This window comes from Macrobrachium rosenbergii, chromosome 3, assembly GCF_040412425.1.
Source record: "Macrobrachium rosenbergii isolate ZJJX-2024 chromosome 3, ASM4041242v1, whole genome shotgun sequence".
NCBI classification, from domain to species: domain Eukaryota; kingdom Metazoa; phylum Arthropoda; class Malacostraca; order Decapoda; family Palaemonidae; genus Macrobrachium; species Macrobrachium rosenbergii.
The window spans coordinates 88,319,971-88,340,128 of NC_089743.1; the positions used below are offsets into that span (position 1 = coordinate 88,319,971).

The following is a 20,158-nucleotide window of genomic DNA, read 5'->3' on the forward strand; positions in this document are numbered from 1 at the left end:
CCAGGCTCTCAAGTACGAGAGAATTGCTGGAAGACTTGACAAAATCAGCAGGTGCAGAGTGCAAGAGGCGGATGTAACAGGAGCTAAACTTGTTAGCAACAGGAGAACAAGAAGAAGGAAATAAAAATAAAAAATAAAAATGTACAAAACTTAATTGAACCCTTAAGGAAAATGTTTGCGTATCGTTTAACGCTGAAGTTTTTCCCCCAGTTTATTTCGTTAATTTTTTCCCCTAAGCAAATTCTAAAAACGATGTTCGGTGTGCATCAAAGAGAAACTTAATTGCTTCTAGCTCTAATGAAAATTATTCCAGACAAAAATGTCACAATGTCTCCTGAGTTTTGAAATCATTACTCTGGGGAACTGGTTTTATTCTGGGTGGGTTGTATGAAGGAGAAATTTAACATTATAATCGCTATTTAAGAAGTACAAAAAAGTATAAGAAAACCTGTGGAATATACAGTATTATATAAATAATGGAATGAATTTCTTTAAAATGCTCGGTTATAGAAACAATCATGAAAATGATCTATTCTGTATCTCAACTACTTGAAAGAGTTTTGGTTTTTTTGTTTCAAAGTTGACATCAACCCCTATCCGCCATAAAACCTGTAGTACAATAATTGGATATGTTGAACTTAAGTAAAGGCTTTATATGAAATGCCAACCTACAGAGAAACATTCATGAGGATAATCTGATCTGGAAACTTGACTTCTTGTTCTTGTAAAGAACGTACATTACGAATCCTTGTGTCAAGAGGCTCCTTCATCGAAAGGAACGCATTTCTTTGACACGTTGTTGACATCGAGCCCCTATCGTTTTACAGGGCATTTCATCACGTCGTCTTCCATTACCTTGTATAACCTTGTTTGTTTCCAATCTGCCATTATTATCAAAGATGCCAGGGCCGGTGTAGGGCGCGGAACGAGAGAGAAAGAGAGGTACCTGTGGCCTAACAAAAATTCCCTGAGAGTAATGTCCTCATAATGAAGTCTATGGTAATGTCATTACTGAAGAGTCGCGCTCATAATAAGGGGGACATTTATTTTTTTTTTATCTTTTATATTTCTCGCTCAAGAGTTGTCAGCTAAGGTTGATCGACCGTCTGACACTGCTGTCAGGACTGTAGATCAAGTTTAGAATGTATATATAAAAGACACAAAAAGCCTAAACATACAAATCGAAGGAAGGAGGGCGGAGGGGGTGGGGAACAGAGGAAAAAAATATATGGAGGCAATAAGGAGTGGAGGGGAGAATATAATCCAGAATTTCTGCGCAAAGAAAGAAATAAATGACAAATGTATGGAACTGCTGTCATACATTTATGAGATCCGACGCATGGAAGTGTGTGTGTGTGTGTATATGTGTGTGTATATATAATATATATATATATATATATATATATATATATATATATATATATATATATATATATATATATATATATATATATATATATATATATATATAATGTATGTGCACACATATGCACTGTTGATACGTTCTCATGCTGTTATTTTGTTATTTTTATTTCTCCGTACACTACCACTTTGTAATTCTGTTTTTATTCACAGTTCTTCATGGCATTTGGGAATGCCATGATGTCTTCGCTGGATGCTGGCTTATTTTTTTCTTTCTCCTTCAACTCTTATTCCGGTGTCAAATACATTGTCCTCGGGTGGGGTGACATCTAAATTTACTTTCTGATCGCCAAGTGCGAGCAGAAGAGTGAGACATGAACGGTAAGAGTGAAGAACAAGCGCGCAGAACTATGCCCCAAAATTATTATTTATTAATTCGAGCTCATTTCCAGTAGTGAAACTGTAGCCTATAAGAAAAAACGTGTGGCTGAAAGTATAAAAATACACATATATACATGCACATGTATACGAAATGTGTACGTGAGGGTCAACTTATTGCGACTACACGCCTTTTTCCTTTTGGGATGAGGTTGCTAACTCCATACCCTTCTCCACCCAGGTTGCGAACGACGACAGTTTACAAACTAACAGGTATCAAATTCAATGCCCAGGTTAACAAAGGCACAATGGGATTCAACGGAAAGAATTTAAAGCGCTTCTATTCGCTTGCGATTCGAACCAGAGCCTTCCTCCTGCCAAAACGAGTGTTATGTACAATGCAGCAATGCATAACACATATAAAGTCAACACACAGATTTATCACTGATAAATTCGCTAAAAGAAAACCGTAATTAGAAGGAAAAAAATTAAGACTTATTTATGAATCGGTATAAGATATATTAAGATAGATAATTTACCATGGAGAAAATAATTCTTAATGCAATTCACCTACGAACACGAAACTATGGAGTTTGGTTATCCACAAGAACCACACTACAGTACTGTATTCTGACATCAGTAACTTATCAAAGTAAGAAACTTCATCGTTATTTAATAATGAAAACATAGTTTTAACACTATGTAAGAAATTAATTTCTGTCAATGACATGCAAGTTGAATACAACGAATTTTAATGATTGTGATTTTACCATGTAACTGACATTTCTCAAAGGAAACTAATAGTTTCACATTTTTATATCTAAAAGTTGGTATGATATTTAAACGTGATTTAAGAAAGGAAATATAACGTATTTATTATAGAAGATATGCGAGTTACCAGTGAACCTAAGTTATTTTACCATGCTTGGAGCTTAAAAAATATCACATATCGTGCAAGCAGAGCCTAAGTTCAATTTTAATAACGTAACATACATAACGTTATTTGTTTATAGAAAGAGAACCTCCTACCATGAAACAGTAATATCAGAAACCCTTTCCTCAAAAAAGTTGGAAAAGTGCATTGTATAATACTACGCATTATACAATGCAACTACTGTATTATCATTATTTTTTTCAAGGAGGCCTAAATAATACAAATTAAAGCTAATACCTGACATTATTTAACTTTAACTCTTGCTACTATTACTTTTAGACTCTTAAATATAATTAACTTTAACTCTTACTAGTATCACTTTAAACTCTTAAATATAATTACTATCACTTTAGACTCCTAAATATAATTAACTTTAGCTCTTACTATTGTTACTTTAGACTCTTAAATATAATTAACTTTAAATCTTACTACTATTACTTTAAACTCTTAAATATTAACTTTAACTCTTACTACTATTACTTTAAACTCTTAAATATAATTAACTTTAACTCTTACTACTATTACTTTAAACTCTTAAATATCATTAACTTTAACTCTTACTACTATTACTTTAAACTCTTAAATGTAATAAAGATCTCGAATAAAAATGGTAATTACTCACCAAAACCATGTGACCAGTTGAAATGTCCATGTTGGATGCCACGGGTTCCTCACTCCTGAAACGAAGACCCTCCCTATACATAGGTATTTATTGCAGGACATCAATTCGGCAACGAGAAGCACAAGTGATTTTAAAACAATTACACTTTCCAAACTTTCCTGAATGCATTACCAACAAACACACACACACACACACACACACACACACACACAGAATTCGTAGAAAGGCTGAACGATTTGCTCAACACTTTCAACTTACACAAAATATTATCTGAGTCCCAATGCTACTATTAAGGAAAAACCATAACGCAAGTGTAACATTTGACCTCCGCAACACTTAGCACTAAACAAGTCGATGAGTGATTCTTAACGATACCGTTGTGATGTATGTTGTGAATGGAAGGTTGCCTTCTAAGCCTTACCATAAGGGTACCTTCGTAATTCTCATTATCATATCAGCTTCATATCAGGGTACCTCTAATGGTCTCTTCCACTACCTTTACCTAAGTAAGGTAGATATTTCTTTATGAAGGTGCCTGCATTTATTTAAATTTTTGGCAAACAAAACTGTACAGATTACCTTCGATATACATACACACGCGCACTTTTACAAACACACGTGTATATGTATGTATATATATATATATATATATATATATATATATATATATATATATATATATATATATGTATATATGTATCACACATTATCACAGGTGAAAAATAAGGGACAGGCTGTAGGTCCTGGCTGGTTTCGACTTCATTTCCAAGCCACTGATGGAAATAAAGTCAGAAACCGGTTAAGACCTACAGCCCGTCTGTTATTTTTCACCTGTGGTAATGTGTGATGAATGAATCACGTACAAAAGTGATAATAATCAAATATAGGTATGTGTGCATAACCACAAACGATAAACAAAAACCGCTCAGCCGAATACGGTTTTTTCACAAGGCATAACTAGCGAGTATTTTATCCTAAGTTTTCTTAATAAATTATAATGAAAATGAGGCTAACTCAAACTAATGCTAAACATTAAAACCACTCGAGTAATTCTGCAACAGCTCGTTGGAAAGTGAGCACATCATACCTGAAAAAAACATTCGCCAACTTGTTTATGAGTCCTTATGAATTTAATGAGATAGGCATGAAAACTTAACGCGCGAACGAACTCGCATATATTAAGCAGTATATAGAGTTGTTTTTGTGACGTATAATTCCGTCCGATTTGTAATTTTTATTTTTATAAGCACATGAAGAGGCGTTTGCGAGTATTGAGTTTTATTGGCTACAATGCTTCTAAACCTACTGCAAGTTCCAACGAAACTTGTTGATAGGTAGGACCATTGTTTCCCCTATGGTTAAATCCCCTACCCCATTTCCTTTATTTGGTTTTCTTATTTTCTTCAGGCCTGAGGTAGAAAAGTGCATTAGAATGGCTGCCACTCACATTGGCTTTTTGTATTGAAAACACCTTTACTGACCACAATTTTCAAACAACAGTTGCTTTAGCCAGCTCTCTGAATGACCTTATTAATATAAATCCTGAATTGGTAATCTTTATGACTTTAGCAATGTTTCGTTCCTCAAAATTTTGGCATTGAGCACTTAATACCCACTTCTGAAAACCTACTCTAGGTGTCTTGCACGTTTAAACTAAACCTTTCGCTTTCACTAGCCTTAAATTCCGAGTCTGAAAAAACAGCTAAATATAGCCTATTTGCGCGCTCCGCAATGAATAACGCATTTGTTGTTCCTAAAGCTAGATTACTCCAGGACTTTCCTTGTCCTAAGCACCTAATGTTGTTTTGGTCAAAATAACGTTCGTTTTTTACACAGTTTAATTTTTCTATTGTTGTGCATACGACCTATAAAGCAGTGCTGTTTGTCAAGAACCTTGCTTTTATCCAAGGCTTTAAAATTTAAAGCGGTGGATAACGGAATGAAATTCAAGTTAAATATTGGAGATGGAGATCACTGAGCGGAGCAAGACGTGTTTCAGTGCATTCCTCTCTCTCTCTTCATCTATATATATATATATATATATATATATATATATATATATATATATATATATATATATATATATATATATATATATATATTGTGAGAACGGGATGAGTAAGAGGCAGCATCTCGGTACTTATTGTCACAAATTTCTGACTAGACACGGGTTTCCGCGGACGGAAAATAGTGGGCGAGACTCACTGATGGTGTGATTTACATAGAATGTAAAAGTTTTCACATTGTGCTTTCCAGATAGTTTAGACCATGACTAACTGATCTGTAAGGGTGGCAGAATAATCTGAACATTCGGGGGTTCGGAGAACGGGAGGGTTCACCAACTCCACTGACGCTCGATTCAAACGTGCCAAATATTAATGTATTGTAGCAACCTGAAGACTTGAAGACATTACTGAACTATCATTTTATATGTTTTAAGGCATGAGGAATCTGTTTTTATCATTATATTTCCAATATGAAGTGTTTATTATGTGGTAGAGGTATTTAACTCTTAAAATGTCTCCCTAAAATTATGTTATGTTTTGAAAGCCAGCTATGTGCATTTCATCCGGTATTAAATGACACCTGTATGATACCTCTGTGTTTATTTATAGTAGAGTAAGAGCAAGGTAAGTATGAGATACTCCTGACTACTCAGGGCTGAGGTGCCACAAACTAATGGGTATCATTCATGAGTCTAGGTTATATTATGAGCTATTTATGTATTGAACTTTAATTTTATAATGAATTTGCTATTTTATATAATGAATTTGCTATTTTATAAGTATTTTTGAGTGGTATTTATAATATTTTTACTTTTCAGCTTGTTTGGACATGATGGATTGGTCCCGTTGCATTATTTGCCAAGAAGATTCAAGAGAGGAATTGAGGTGTCCAGCACTGAGTAAGAAGAAGGATGACAGGATCAATGCATATACTTCATTTATTGATGCCCTTGAAGTGTACCACACTGCTGGTGGTAGCAAATTGCCTGTAGAATCCAATGAAAAATTTAGCTTAGAAAAACTCTTTGAAAATCAAGGTAAATGGCACCGAAACTGCACATGTCACTTCCAGCAGGATGGGTTATAGAAAACATCATCTCAAGCAGATCTTATTGGATCTTGTTTAAAGAGGCACTCTTAAGATCAATTCCTAGTCTTGCTGCTTATTTTGTGAACAACTGGCTGGCTCCAAACGACCCATTGATGAATTCCAAAAACTTGCATTCACTGAAGAACTTAGGGAAAAACCCCTGTTCCTTCAAGATGATAAAGTTCTAACTAAGCTTGCTGTAGGAGACATTGTTGCCAATGAACTGAAATACCATGCAATGTGCCTAGTAGTATTTTGAAGACAATATGATGTGGCTACCTATAAGAAATCAGACGATGACGGCACAAAAAGACAACCAACTGAAGAGGTGCGGGCAATGATTGATGAACATATTTCACTGGGAAGAACTGCTTTCTCTTGAAAGAAATCCATACGGAAGTATGCCAACTACAGGAACAGCTAGGAGACACCAATGACATAAATTGCACCAGACTGAAAGAAAATGTACTTGAAAGATTCCCCATACTGAAAGAGGGCTTGGGTTTTAGGAGGGAGGTTCTACTTGTCACTGTCCCAGAACTGAAGGACCTTGTTACTTCATCATACAAAACCCAGTCCCTCACTGATGACTATAGGATGCTTGCAAATGTGGCACTCATATGTCGCTGTGAAATAGCAAGGCATCGCAAAATAACAACTTTTCTGTTATAAAAGATGGCTTTCCTGAACAATGCCAAGAAACATCAGTTCCAGATGCCCTCATACTTCTCTTGCGAATGATCATCAAGGTCCAGCTTCTGAAGATAATTCTGATACAAAGTAAGATGCTTAGCATTGCTCAGCTTATATGCTTTCACAGTACCAAAACGACAAAGGTAACAACCTGCACTGAGACTCCCTTAACTGTTCACATAGGATTTCTCATTCATTTACAACTTAGGAGTAGCCAATTGGTAGATGAGGTAGCCAGACTTGGCCTTTCAATCAATTATCCTCAAGTGCTGTCCTTGGAGAAGAAGTTGGGGTAAAGTTGTTGAGCAATTTACCAATGAAAAGGTTGTTTGTCCACCCAGTCTCCGTCGAGAACTCTTCCCAGTTGCAGCAGTTGATAACATAGATCATAACCCCTCTTCTACAACTTTTCAGGTTCTTTTCATGGCACTGCTATTTCACTAATTCAGTCATGCAGTTACACTGATGAAGGTGAAAAAAGAGAACTCCCCATTTCTGAAATTGGTCACGTGAAAATATCCCTTCCTGATGAATATACTACTATTCCTTCATTTTGTTACAAACTTAAATGCCCTCATCCTTAAAGATAAATGAAAACATTCCACTTGAAAGATATTCTTGATAATGAAAAGTCCAAAGAAGAAGAATGGGCAAAACATGTTGCTTCTACACTGAATGAAGACCATCATGAAGGACAAACAACATGGTCAGCTCATCATGCTGCTCAATGTACTAAAAAAATGGACTGCCTTTGGGGTTTGTTTCCTCTTTTTAGGCATTCTTCAACTGAACCAGCAACGATACTTCATGCCATGATAATAGTTTGCAAGAGTGTTAAGTACTTTAATCCAAATCAGGTACCTGTTATTACTGGTGACCAGCCAGTATATGCAATAATGAAGAAACTCCAGTGGTCACACACCGAAATAGTGGGAAATATGGTTGTAATGCTTGGCGGATTCCATACAGAAAAACAGGGACTAAAAGCACTTAGTGACCTTTTATAAGGGTCTGGATGGTGTGAGGTTATAGTGGAGGCCTGAATAACTACTCCTGGGACAGCTCATGCCCTTCTTAAATCCATTCATGTCACCAAGTCAAGATATAGTCAACTTGTTACATATGTGGCCTTAAATAAACTGTTACAAGCAGTTCATGAAGAAACAGAACCATCAATGATACACGAGGAATGGGTGACTTAAGATGAAAAAATATACAACTTTCACCTACTAGATCTTCATACTGGAAGCGCAGGTCATCCTCTTCATGTTCATCCAAACACACAGAGAGGGAAACTTCCCACTCTATGTAGAGAGCCTACAAGCACTTGTGCAACAAATCACTATAATTATTCTAGATGGGTTCCAATCCATGTGCAAGGCATGATGGATATGCCACAGATATCACTTGATGCATTCATGGAGGGGAACTTTGTAATGACAGGATCTAAAAAGTGTTTTTTGTCCATTGCTACTGATCAGAGTCATGAACAACTTAATAAATTTTTAAGAGAACAGCTCACACAAGATCATTGATCACTCATCAAATGGTCACTTTATGGACTCTTCTGAATAAACTTATTGCGGACATTCAAGCCAAAAGTTTTGCAACCATTCAAGAAGGTGCTGAGTGTTTTCATCACGAAGGCCAAAAGTCTCAAGAAGCTTTTCTCACTGATGTCAGAAACTTGGTAGACACTATCCAAAATCGAGGAAACTCATTCCTTTATGTAAGTGAATATCTCATCAACCTGGACGGAAGAGTAAGCAATGAAAAACATGCACAGGCAGACACAGTACACAAAAGAGGAAAAGACCAGTATGATATGTATGTAGAAGATGTAATACTCAATAAAACAACTACTATTGATACTCCAATCCAATCAAGCAGAACTCATTTAGATTATTCAAAATAAAAAAAAAACAACGAATGATCCACCAGCCAAAAGTACGTCTACTGAAAGCAAACTTGTCTCCTCTTAGAGGGGGACAGTATTTGCATTTTTGATTCTTACAAATTTTTTTCCATGTTATCCAAAATATATATTTTATTACAGATTTTAAAAGTTATTTTCAAGTTTTTCCATTATATTAGTATAATTAGCTTATATGAAGGATGGATTACATACCTGTATACATTTGTGTTAATGTATATATGCCCTGTGTATGTATGTAACAGTAATCAATTTAACTTAAGCATGCTGTTAGAATGATATAAAATCATACCCAACTATTTCATAATGTAACCGACAATCACAAATGCTACACATTAGTGTTTGGCGCCTCATCCCTCAGTAGTCAGGAGTGACTTGTACTACCTTACACTCTCGCTCTACTATAAATAAACATATGTATCATATAAGTGTCATTTAATACCTGATAAAATATTACTTCAAACTTGTTCTTAGGCATTTCTACATATAGCTAGCTTTCAAAACATAATTAACACAACTTTGGGGAGGCATTTTAAGAGTTAAATAGCTCAGCATAGTAAACACTTCAAATTGGAAATATAATGGTATAAACAGATTCCTTGTGCCTTCAAACATATAAACAATAGCTCAGTCATGTCAGTTGCTGTGATACATTAAATATTTGGTACGCATGAATCAAGCGTCTGTGGGGGTGAAGCCCACCTCCTACAGACCTCCTAATGTTCAGATTATTCTGCCACTCTTCCAGATTTCTTAGTCATGGTCCAAACTATCAGAAAAACACAATGGGCAAATCACAATGAAGTTTTGCTCTATACATTCTCACCTACTAAAAGTAGTATCTAGCATCAGAGCAAGAAGGCATAATTTATGGTCAGATGTGTTTTCTCACACCTGGAAAAGTTAGCAATTCTATATACAAAATAAGGAGAATCCTTCGTTACATATAGTTCAAAAGCTTGAAACATTTTACATTTATAAATGGTTTTGGTTTTCAATTGATATGCTGGAAGCTCCTGAATATACATGAAAATCACCACTTCAGCCATCCGTCTATGATTTGTGTTTTCTGGGGGAAACACGCTGGTCAGCGGTAGATCACTTGGTGTTTTGGAAATGGATGCCTCCCCATGAAGAGACTTATGGAGATGTACTGTCATCTGGGATGTATGCCAGTTTCAGCCTATCTATCACATTCCAGGTCGTTCTCCTGTCCACTGACATCTGGTTGCATTTGTCTCTACACCGCAGGATTCGGTGAGGTCAGAGTAGATGGGGGAGGGGGGCCTGTGTGCGCCAATTCTGATAAATTCATATTTTGATCAACCAGTTCTTCATGAATGTAAAATTTTCTGGCTGTGCTGTATGTTGTTTTTTCTGGCATGATTTGTTTTAATAGCCTACTGACATCAGAGGGGGTGGTTGGCTCTGTTGGGTTTTGAAAGACATCTGCTGGTATTGCTAGCTACTGTCCGTAGTGTTCCTGGCTACGTGTTGAATGCTGCATGTGGGGCTGTTCTCAGTCCTAATACAATCCACAGCAATTCTTTTCTCCACCTCCCTTCTTGACATTAGTCTGGTGGCAAGGGAGCTCCATACAGCAGATGAGAAGTTATCCCCCTTGTCGCTGGTGATGTACTGAGGGACTCCGTGCTGACTGACCCTCCTTAGGCCAACAGCAAGTAGGAGCAAGAACGTCCTGTAATCATTTCACAGGCAGTGGTCGTCTCTCTGTTGTCTACGGCGAAACCCCTCCATGTGAGGGCGTGATTTTCCCGCCAAATTTGCTGAAGGTCCACATCATCCTTTTGGGTTGCTGTGATCTCAGGATATGATATCCCAATCTGTACTGGTGTCTGCAACAATGTTGGAAGAGCCTTCCAAGTACCTGATGGTGCAGGAGAACTCTGATATTGCAGACAGGTAATGCCGTTTCCGCGCCGACCAACAGTCTCCATTTTTGGTGGAGGCATGGACCACAGGTTGATGGTCCGTCTGCACCATGTACTGCTGTCCCTCAAGCATGCGTCAGAAATGCTGAATAGTGCAGTGGACTGCCAGCATTTCTGTTCCACTGGCAATAACTTTTTGCTAAAGAATGCCAACGGCCGATGACCCTTGTCTGTGTCCTGCTTGAGTACCATGCCCATCACTGTGTTACTTGTATCAGTTGTTAGGGTTAAGGATCTGTGGGACAGAGGAAATACTAGTGTTGCCGCAGAACTCAGGGCTTTTTTGACTAATTGAAAAGTTGTTTCTTGTTTGTCAGACCAACATAAAGATTTTGGTTTTCCCTTTTAAGCATTCATATAAAGGGGACATTATTTCTGCTAGGTTGGGTATGAATTGGTGGTATAGTTGATCATGCCAGCAAATTATTAGATTGTCTCTATGGTTTTTGGTCTTCGGAAATTGGTGATAGCCTGGACCTTCGTGAAGAGGGGTTTGACTCCTTCGTGGCTTATTTGGTGGCCAAGAAATTCTACTGTACTTCTTGCTTATTCACATTTATCTTCCCACACTACAAGCCCGTTTTCTTCAAGTTTCTCTAGGACTTGCCTTACGTCCTGTATGTGCTGTTTATAGTTGGGCTGAATATCAGGATATCATCGACATGAACGACGCAGCAGGGCAGTTCTCACAGTATTTCATCTATGAGGCATTGGAAGGCTGCACCAGCATTTCAAAGGCTGAAACAGCTGTAGTTAAAGGTGTATGTCTCGAAGGGAGTTATGATAACTGTTTTTTCTTTCTTTCTTTCTTTGCTACTGGGACTTGGAAGTACCCCTTCAACAGGTCAGTTTTTGTGAATACTTTGGCGCCTTCTAGCTGGCTTGTTATGTCGGTGATGTTAGGTAGTGGTTATCTGTCTGGTACTGTTTTGCTGTTGAGTAGTCAGTTGCACAGGGCCACCATGTACCATCTGCTTGAGGTACCATGTGGAGTGGGGATGCCCATGGGCTGGAGGCTCTGGCAGATTCCTGCCTGTTCCATGTTGTGGAATATTTATATGGCATAGGCTAGTTTGTCCAGGGTCAAATGTCTGAAGCATGCATGGACTGATGGGCCTTCAATGACAATGTGGTGCTTGATGTGATGTTTTGTGGGACGTTAGGTCATGCTGGAGGACGTCTTTAAATACTTTGGGATATTCCTGAAAGAGATGGTGGATCTCTGGTCCCGATGTGGGTTTGCTGTCGTTCTTGGTGGAGTGATGGGTGCTATAGGGCTTTCTCTATGAATTAACTGCTGTCTGGCTATGTCTACCAGCATGTCATGGGCTTTCAGGAATCTTCTCCTATTAGTGCGATTGTGACATCTGCTGTGGGGAATGTCCAACTGTATAGTTTGCCGTTGATTGATAATTTCATAGTTCTTTTTCCATACATTTTAAGTGGGGCACTGCTGGCAATAGACACCTGTATAATGCTGGGAGTGAGGTTGAGACATTCATGTGGGTTGGCTGGCATGAATGACTTACATGCACCCATGTTGACGAGGAACTGTGTGTTGGACATGCCATCTGTGACGTAAAAACACGTGGGGTGTTTTTGCTTGTACCTATAAGAAAGACAGTGAAAGGTAGACTCGTTCCCCCTTACAAGGCAACCTCTGACTGTCACTGGTGGTTAATTGTTTGGGCTGCTGCCACGGCCCTCTTGCATTTTTTTTTTTTGAAAGCAAGCGCCATTCTCACATTTTCAGGCCTCATTCCCTAATCTCCAGCGGAAGAAACATAGGCCCTTCAGACGCATTTCTTTTTTTGGCCCTATGTTTAGTGCTTGTTCTCCTTCCTGCAGTTTCAGGAGCAGTGTGTGGAAGTGGCAGGGCCCCTCTGGCTTGCTGTTTGGTTCTGTGTCACTGCTGCTGTGATTGTTGGCTGACTGCTGCTATAGGTGGTTTAGTGGGTTCTGCCAATGTCCGTGCCAGATGAACTGCATCTCCCATTCTTAGGAATTCATCAAGGGACATGGTGGATGCATTGGGTATTGTGGCAACTGTTTGCTGTGGCAACTTCATCAGAAAGACCTCTCTCATGAGGTCTAGCGTCGTTGCTGGTCAGTCGTCTGTGGTGGGGATCGTTACTAGTCGTCGTAGTTGCTTGTAGATGTGTGATGGACGTTGGTCCCCTATCGCTGCTCCCACATTGTTTACGAATTTCCTAGCTCTGAGGGCAGAGGGCATGCTGAAGGACAACCTCAGTTGTGATTTCAACGTCTTGTACATTATGGGGGTCTGTTATTTGGCTAGCCATTCTGCGATTTGTTCGAAGATGTCGTCTGGCAGGAACTTGAGGATGGCATCAGTTTTGTGTAATGATGCCATGATCTTGGATCTGAAGATGGTCTCTGCTCTGAAAAACCAGGTCTCTGGGTGGTGCATCGTGAATGGAGGCAGGCGGATGGATCCTGCTGCGGTGTTGTTGCTGCTTGGGCTGGCGGTGTTTGTCATCTTTGGGTCACCAGCATGAGAACGGGATGAGCAAGAGGCAGCGTCTTGGTACTTACTAATTTATTGTCATAAATTTCTCACTAGGCATGGGTTTCCGCAAACAGAGAAGTAGTATCTAACACCAGAGCAAGAAAGGCATAATTTACGGTCAGATGTGTTTTCTCACACCTGGTAAAGTGAACAATTCTCTATACAAAATCAGGAGAATCCTTCATTACATATAGTTCAAAAGCTTGAAACATTTTACATTTGTAGATGGTCTTGGTTTTCAACTGATATGCTGAAGGCTCCTGAAAATACATGAAAATCACTGATTCAGCCATCCATCTGATTTGTGTTTTCTGGGGAAACACGTTGGTCTGCAGTAGGTCTTTGGTGTTTTGGACGGCAGATGCCTGGAGGGTATTGTATGTAGAGAGAGTATACGGTACATGTGCGCATGCATGTGGATAACCTAACTAATTCACGCACCTCAGGTGTTGTGTTTTTGAATACATAATGTATATAATAATTCCCGGGACCTCTGTATCGTTGGAGGGGAAACCGTGGGTAGCTATGAAGATGCCAGTGGCGCCAGCGGACAACAACATCCAAATGAAAAGTGACATGACAACACATGTTTTCTTTTCTTTGGGAAAATAGACCGATGAATCTCATTCGTAAGGAAACCAGTTAAGTATAGAGGTCCTTGACGAGTTTGTTATTCTAAGAACAAGATTGGAAGAATTCAAATATCTTCAGCATTTTTCCCTTCAGGCTTGGACATAAAATTTTTTGAATGAATGATTCATTTATTCAAATCTCTTCATGTGTAAGCCTAAAGAAAAAATGGCCAGAAGATATACAAGTATCGCAAGAACAAGAGACGAAGAACCAATTTCAAGAACTATCGAAGACCTATCGAAGACTTTTCTCTTGAAAATAAATGAATCGAGGAGAACAGACTGATAAACTTCAACAGTGGTTTTGGATGCAGATATTTCTTGGCAGCTGTTACATTATGGAAGAAATACCTTTTCTCGTCACGAGGACACAGGCGGCTGGAATAGTATTCGTGACAGTGAGATAAGGTCAACTTATAGCCAGAAAAACATTGAAGGCGACAGTGCAGAAACATCAGGAAAAAAATGGCTGATCCCGTAACTTGAAAATGGCAATAAAGTTAAGATGGATGACTTTTAATTGTAAAAGCGAGTTTTGATGATGAGAATTTACTGCATCTGAAATACTGCGATAATTGATTTTTCTTAAGCATAAGTGGCAATATGAAGAAATTCGAAGCAATTTAAACTCAAACTAATAAGTTAGAATTTCATTCCTGTCAGAGAGCAGGGGATACGTTTCTTAGAAGCGATCGAATCTAATTTCAAATTACTTCAAACTACTTCTAAATCTCCTTCAGTATATCGTGATATACTTTCTGAAATGGTTCAATCGGAGTTGAGATAAGGAAATACAGTTATGTAGTTTCTTGGGACAAATCGGTAATAAGCTAATGAGAGAGAGAACGTAGATTGTCAACAATCCAAGAAAAAAAAGTCGGATAAATAATGCCTGAAATGGGAAAGGAAGTGGTCGAAATTAGAATGAAGCAAAATGGGTATCGTATAGCGAAAACAATAAGCAGAAAGAGAAACTCCATTTCATTAAAAGGACCGTAGGTCTAACTTCATGTATATATGCCTGAATGTAACAATGTACATAGACACTACGTCTTAAGGGAAGGAGTCACTACTCTAGAATATGAATATTCGAATTTGGCAGAGGGGGATGGTCTGGCAGATGGACTCGAGAATTTCAGTACTTTACAGATATAACTGGACCACTTTTCTTCCTCTAATGCTGGTAAAAAACATGTAAACCAGAATACAGTCATAGGCTTACATCTTGGACTACAGAGAAATCACGGAATCATATAAATAACATTTCCCCTTTCCAACTGCGAAAAGGGTAGAAGCTATAAAATCCATGGATATTACTGATACATCTCAGTGAGGTAAATACAAACATGACCATGAATTATGTTTTTTTAAAAATATGGATAGCTATGTATATAATTATATAAAATACACACACACACACACACACACACACACACACACACACACACACACACACACACACACACACACACTACCACCTTACAATAGTAACGTCTTGAACGCAGTTACTTAACTATATCAGTAAATAATGGTAATGCCTTGAGTTTCCCCCGAGTAATAAAATCGCAAATAATGAATGACAAGAAATTAAAATACTCGAGGAATGGCGTTAATTTTTTGACCCCCCAATAAAAACTGACCATGAACTCGTTGATGACCTGGAAGAAGGAGAGTTGTTCCCATTGTCCGAGTCCTTGGAGAGACTGGCGATCCTTTGGGTGGGCACGTGCGTCGTTGGAGGCTCAACTTTCCCGCCTTCTGCTTTTCCCGCCATGCGAGCTCGACACAAGTCCTGCCGAGGGAGGGTTCTCTTTTAGATATTTTAAGACCAAGATATGTTTCTAGGCTAAATAATAATAATGTGACGCTTATTTTCACGAATTATCTAATATTTAAATTGAAATGAGGAACCTTCTTAAACCAATGGAAATCAGTCGTACTATGGTTACTATCAGAGGCGTGGGATGATACCTGTCCATGTTTGTGTGTATTCCAAGCATACTGTAATTAGTACTCTTATTCAGTATTGTGTAAAAAGAAAAAAAGTGTTCCTAAACATTACTATAAGACTGGTTATCAAAGTTTAGTATGTGGTTGATAAGCCATGGCATGGGTTAAGAGAAAATGATTAAAGTGTACTCATAATGAAGCATGTTGTGGTGAATGCAATGTGTTTACGATGCTAATGCCACTTAATGGATTTACTGTGTTGAATTTTGAATAAACATCCAATTACATCATAACCAACACCTGCTGAGGAATTATGTAAGAAACATAGAATTTAAGTAGGCTAAAGTTAGCAGTATTGTCATAACTATTACGACCTACTCAACTAAACGCTAAATCAGTATATTAGTGACAACCTCTGAATCCACGATGTCCATTGGAACAACCCAAAATTGTATTTTTTTTTCAAAATTAAATATATAAATTCCTCATTATACACGAAAAACGATAAAACTGTAGTTTGAAGAATTGTTTCAAAGATTTCGTTCCTTGCTCTTGCATCGCATGAAATCCCTTTCCGCAGCTCTGCTGAGCATGAACACAAATCTTTCTGTCCAGTGATACCATGAGGTGGTGGGCTTGTTTATTATGCTTTTCAGTGATTTTTAGGAGACAGTTTCGGATCTGTAGTCATATTTAAGATTGAAGTACATATCTGGTGTAGAATGATAAAAGAAAAATCCAAAATAATTACAAAGCGTTGTGTAATTGCTGAAATGAATATAATTTCCAACTGATAATTGGGGTAAAAAGGAAAACAATTCATTTATGGTGTTTGCTTGACCATAATTCGTTTCTTTTACGATCCTATATGTAAGTGTGTGTGTATATATATATATATGGGAGTCATCATTGCCTCGAAAAGCCAAAGACGAAGTCTTGGTAACGTGAAGATGTAACAAAATGTAACAAGTGGCTCAGAGTTGAAAAGGTGTACTTAGTGATTTGGAATATATCACCCTCACGTAACAGATATTCACTCTTGTTTAAAAATCTGTAAACATTCCTCAATTCACTGAGGGATTTTTGACGTCAGTTGTTGTTACAGACTGCACTTTCTCTTTTTTCATCCATTTTATACACACGCACACACACACTATATATATATATATAATATATATATATATATATATATATATATATATATATATATATATAAAGATTATATATATATATATATATATATATATATATATCACACTACTAGGTGCAGAGAACTTATTTTCAAACGTTGTATTAACTGTTTCTAGTACATTCTTTCATATTTACCTTGTGATTTTCATTCTATCAAAAGACAAAAAAAGAATGAACAGTCGAGCACAATACACTTATAAGTTTGCGTTAGTTTATTTGTGTGTAATTATAATTACATACCTTTAGTTTAACCAGACCACTGAGCTGATTAACAGCTCTCCTGGCTGGCGAAGGATTAGATTTATTTTTATTGTGGCTTAGAACCAGTTGATTTACCTAGCAACTGGACCACCAGCTACTGTGGAATCAAACCACATTATACTGAGTAGAAATGAATTTCTATCACCAGAAATAAATTCCTCTAATTCTTCATTGGCCGGTCGGAGAATCGAACGCGGGCCCAGCAGGTGTGTCTTTATAGGGGTTGCATATACATGCATTGTAGTGAGGAAAAAAAAAATAGTTAAAATCATGGTAAAAGTAGGGGGCACAACTTGAAAGAAAGTGGAGACTCATATTATATGGAAATATAAATAGGGATCGTAACAAAGTAAAACAGAAGAATCACTTGAAATGGTATCTAATTGTAAATGGGAACTCGAGCAAAAAAAAAAATAAATAAATAAATAAAATCTTAGACGGTTTCTACTGCAAAAACGTCAAACGAGGCATCAAGCGATTGGTGACATGAAAGCCTCCATGTCAACGATTAAACAGTTTGCTAAATCGAGTTATAAAGAACACTTTTCACAAAAAATGAGAAGTCAGCATACTACAGTTCTCACCCTAAATAATACTAACCATATAGGCAACCGAGAAAAAATGTATATACTGAAAACACTAAGAAACTATATGGAGCCCAGCCAATTTTGCTATTGAGTACGGATTTGCCCCGTACATCTTAGTCCGATGTGTGCCTTTCTCAATAATGATTTTGTAATTAATTAATCAATAAAGAAACAAACCTCTTTTAAAAATAAACTCAACACAAATTTTCACGGATGATTTAGTGTATATTTCTACATATGCACATGCGTCAGTGTGTGAATGATTTCGTCTTATTAATTTTAATAACAATTAAATAATATGTTGAAACCTTTTCTACTTAGAAGGTTTAGAACACAAACAAGGAACCTATGTCCAGTAGTTGAATATGAATTCCCTGTCCGGGCAGTAAAACATTCATATAGATTAGAACATGTTAGACTAGCTAAAGCCTGAATGATAGGGACCACTAATAAAACTGTGACAAATTCAAAAAGTCTTAAAATATTATATTGTATAAAACGTTTTTTAAATGTCCAAGAAGAAGAAGATTCAATCGAAAGTGTTGCGCAAAAAGGATAAGTACATCTTTTCGGGTAACGACCTGTTCTTTGAACCAAATGAAATCAAAACTAACAGGAAAACGTATTGAGACGATGAAAATATATTTCTTAAAGTACCTCCATCTTCAAACCCAAAGTACCCTAGATCACTCAGAAAGTTATTCGAAGTTATCTAATACCCTGTGTGTAAAGCAGATAAACTCAAGAAACGTAAATTTTGCGGGCGCGCGTCTTTTTGTTTTTATGTTTAGTTTTTTTATCTTATAAAACTTTTAGCTTATTTCTGTAATGGCTCTCTCTCTCTCTCTCTCTCTCTCTCTCTCTCTCTCTCTCTCTCTCGTTTTCTGTAACCCCTCCATCCATCCATCTGGCTCCCTCATGATTAAACTCCTGCCGTGGATTCTTTATACAGCCAAATGAAACCTGCGTCCGATTCCTTTTTGACGATAACTTCGACTCTCCTAATGAATTTCGAGGGACGTGTTTGGGATGCTCTCGTCCCAGATAAGGATCTCGGACGCAGCCACTTGTGCCATCGCTGACGTTGAGAGAGAAAATAAGCCAAAACCCCTCTTTTCCTCTCTCTCTCTCTCTCTCTCTCTCTCTCTCTCTCTCTCTCTCTCTCTCTCTCTCTCTCTCTCTTCCCCCCCCACTCATTAAACATTTTCTTTTTGTTCGTTTCTCCTTTTAATTACGGTATATATTTTCTCTAAGAACTTATTTTTGATAAGAATTGAGACAGCTAGATTTGACAGGACGACGGCGGGGGGAGGGGGGGGGGGAGATTCTGCTGGAACCGGAGAGAGAGGGGGGTGGGGAAGAGGCTAGGGCAAGGGAGACGACGACATGGGGACGAGCCTAGTTCAGGGGAGGGAGGAAGGTGGGCAGGGAGAAGAGCCTGAAGAAGGGGATTTAATGCTAATTTAGCAAGGGGTGAATATGATAAGGATTTAGTCTGTAACTCTGAGAGATTAAGCCAGTTTTTCGCGGTAAGTTCGTAAAAAAGAAAAAAAAAGAAACATAACGTTTTCCGCGGCTTCCGTTCATACGCGAAGACGACTCGGGGAATCGTGTCAAAATACAACTGGAAAGTAATAAGATAAAACAAGGAAAAACGCTTGGAAATATGGTAAACTGAATGTAACCGCTCAAATAAAAATAATCGCTTATTATCCTCGACATGATAAAATGAGAGGGTTAAGTGAATCGTCAAGTCATACGTTGATAAGGCATTGCAAATAATTATGAAACAAACTAGACTCACTGAACTGCAATAATTACCAGCAGTGAAACAGAAGAGTTTCAAAGGCATAAAATAAGAAATTATGATAATCTGAACTAAATGCATTTATTTAAATAAGAATAATTTAATTTCTTTAACAAAATTAAAGGTGTAGGTCCCATGACGGAAAGATCGAGGCGACATTGGCGGAGTGAGAATACGTGTGAAGAGAGTAAATAAAAGAAACGGCATATAGTATAATAAAACCTGAAAGT

At 37.7% G+C, this 20,158-nt stretch overlaps 1 protein-coding gene and 1 long non-coding RNA gene across 51 annotated transcripts in view; one reads left to right on the plus strand and one right to left on the minus strand.

Moving 5' to 3' along the window:
- The window catches only part of LOC136827178 (uncharacterized), a 145,652-nt gene extending 136,209 nt beyond the window's left edge, over positions 1-9,443 (plus strand). The window contains exon 2 of the long non-coding RNA XR_010849788.1: positions 6,121-9,443. This is a non-coding gene — a long non-coding RNA (uncharacterized lncRNA). The remainder of the gene's footprint in view (positions 1-6,120) is intronic.
- Positions 1-20,158, minus strand: part of LOC136826963 (uncharacterized) — a 578,486-nt gene that overhangs the window by 17,830 nt on the left and 540,498 nt on the right. For 27 of the 50 annotated variants that reach the window (XM_067084667.1, XM_067084928.1, XM_067084933.1 and 24 more), the window contains 2 exons: positions 15,773-15,924; positions 3,297-3,351 (listed from right to left, as the gene is read on the minus strand). The gene's annotated coding sequence lies outside the window, so the exon portion shown is untranslated. The remainder of the gene's footprint in view (positions 1-3,296; positions 3,352-15,772; positions 15,925-20,158) is intronic. The other 23 variants (XM_067084940.1, XM_067084908.1, XM_067084862.1 and 20 more) reach the window with 1 other exon arrangement.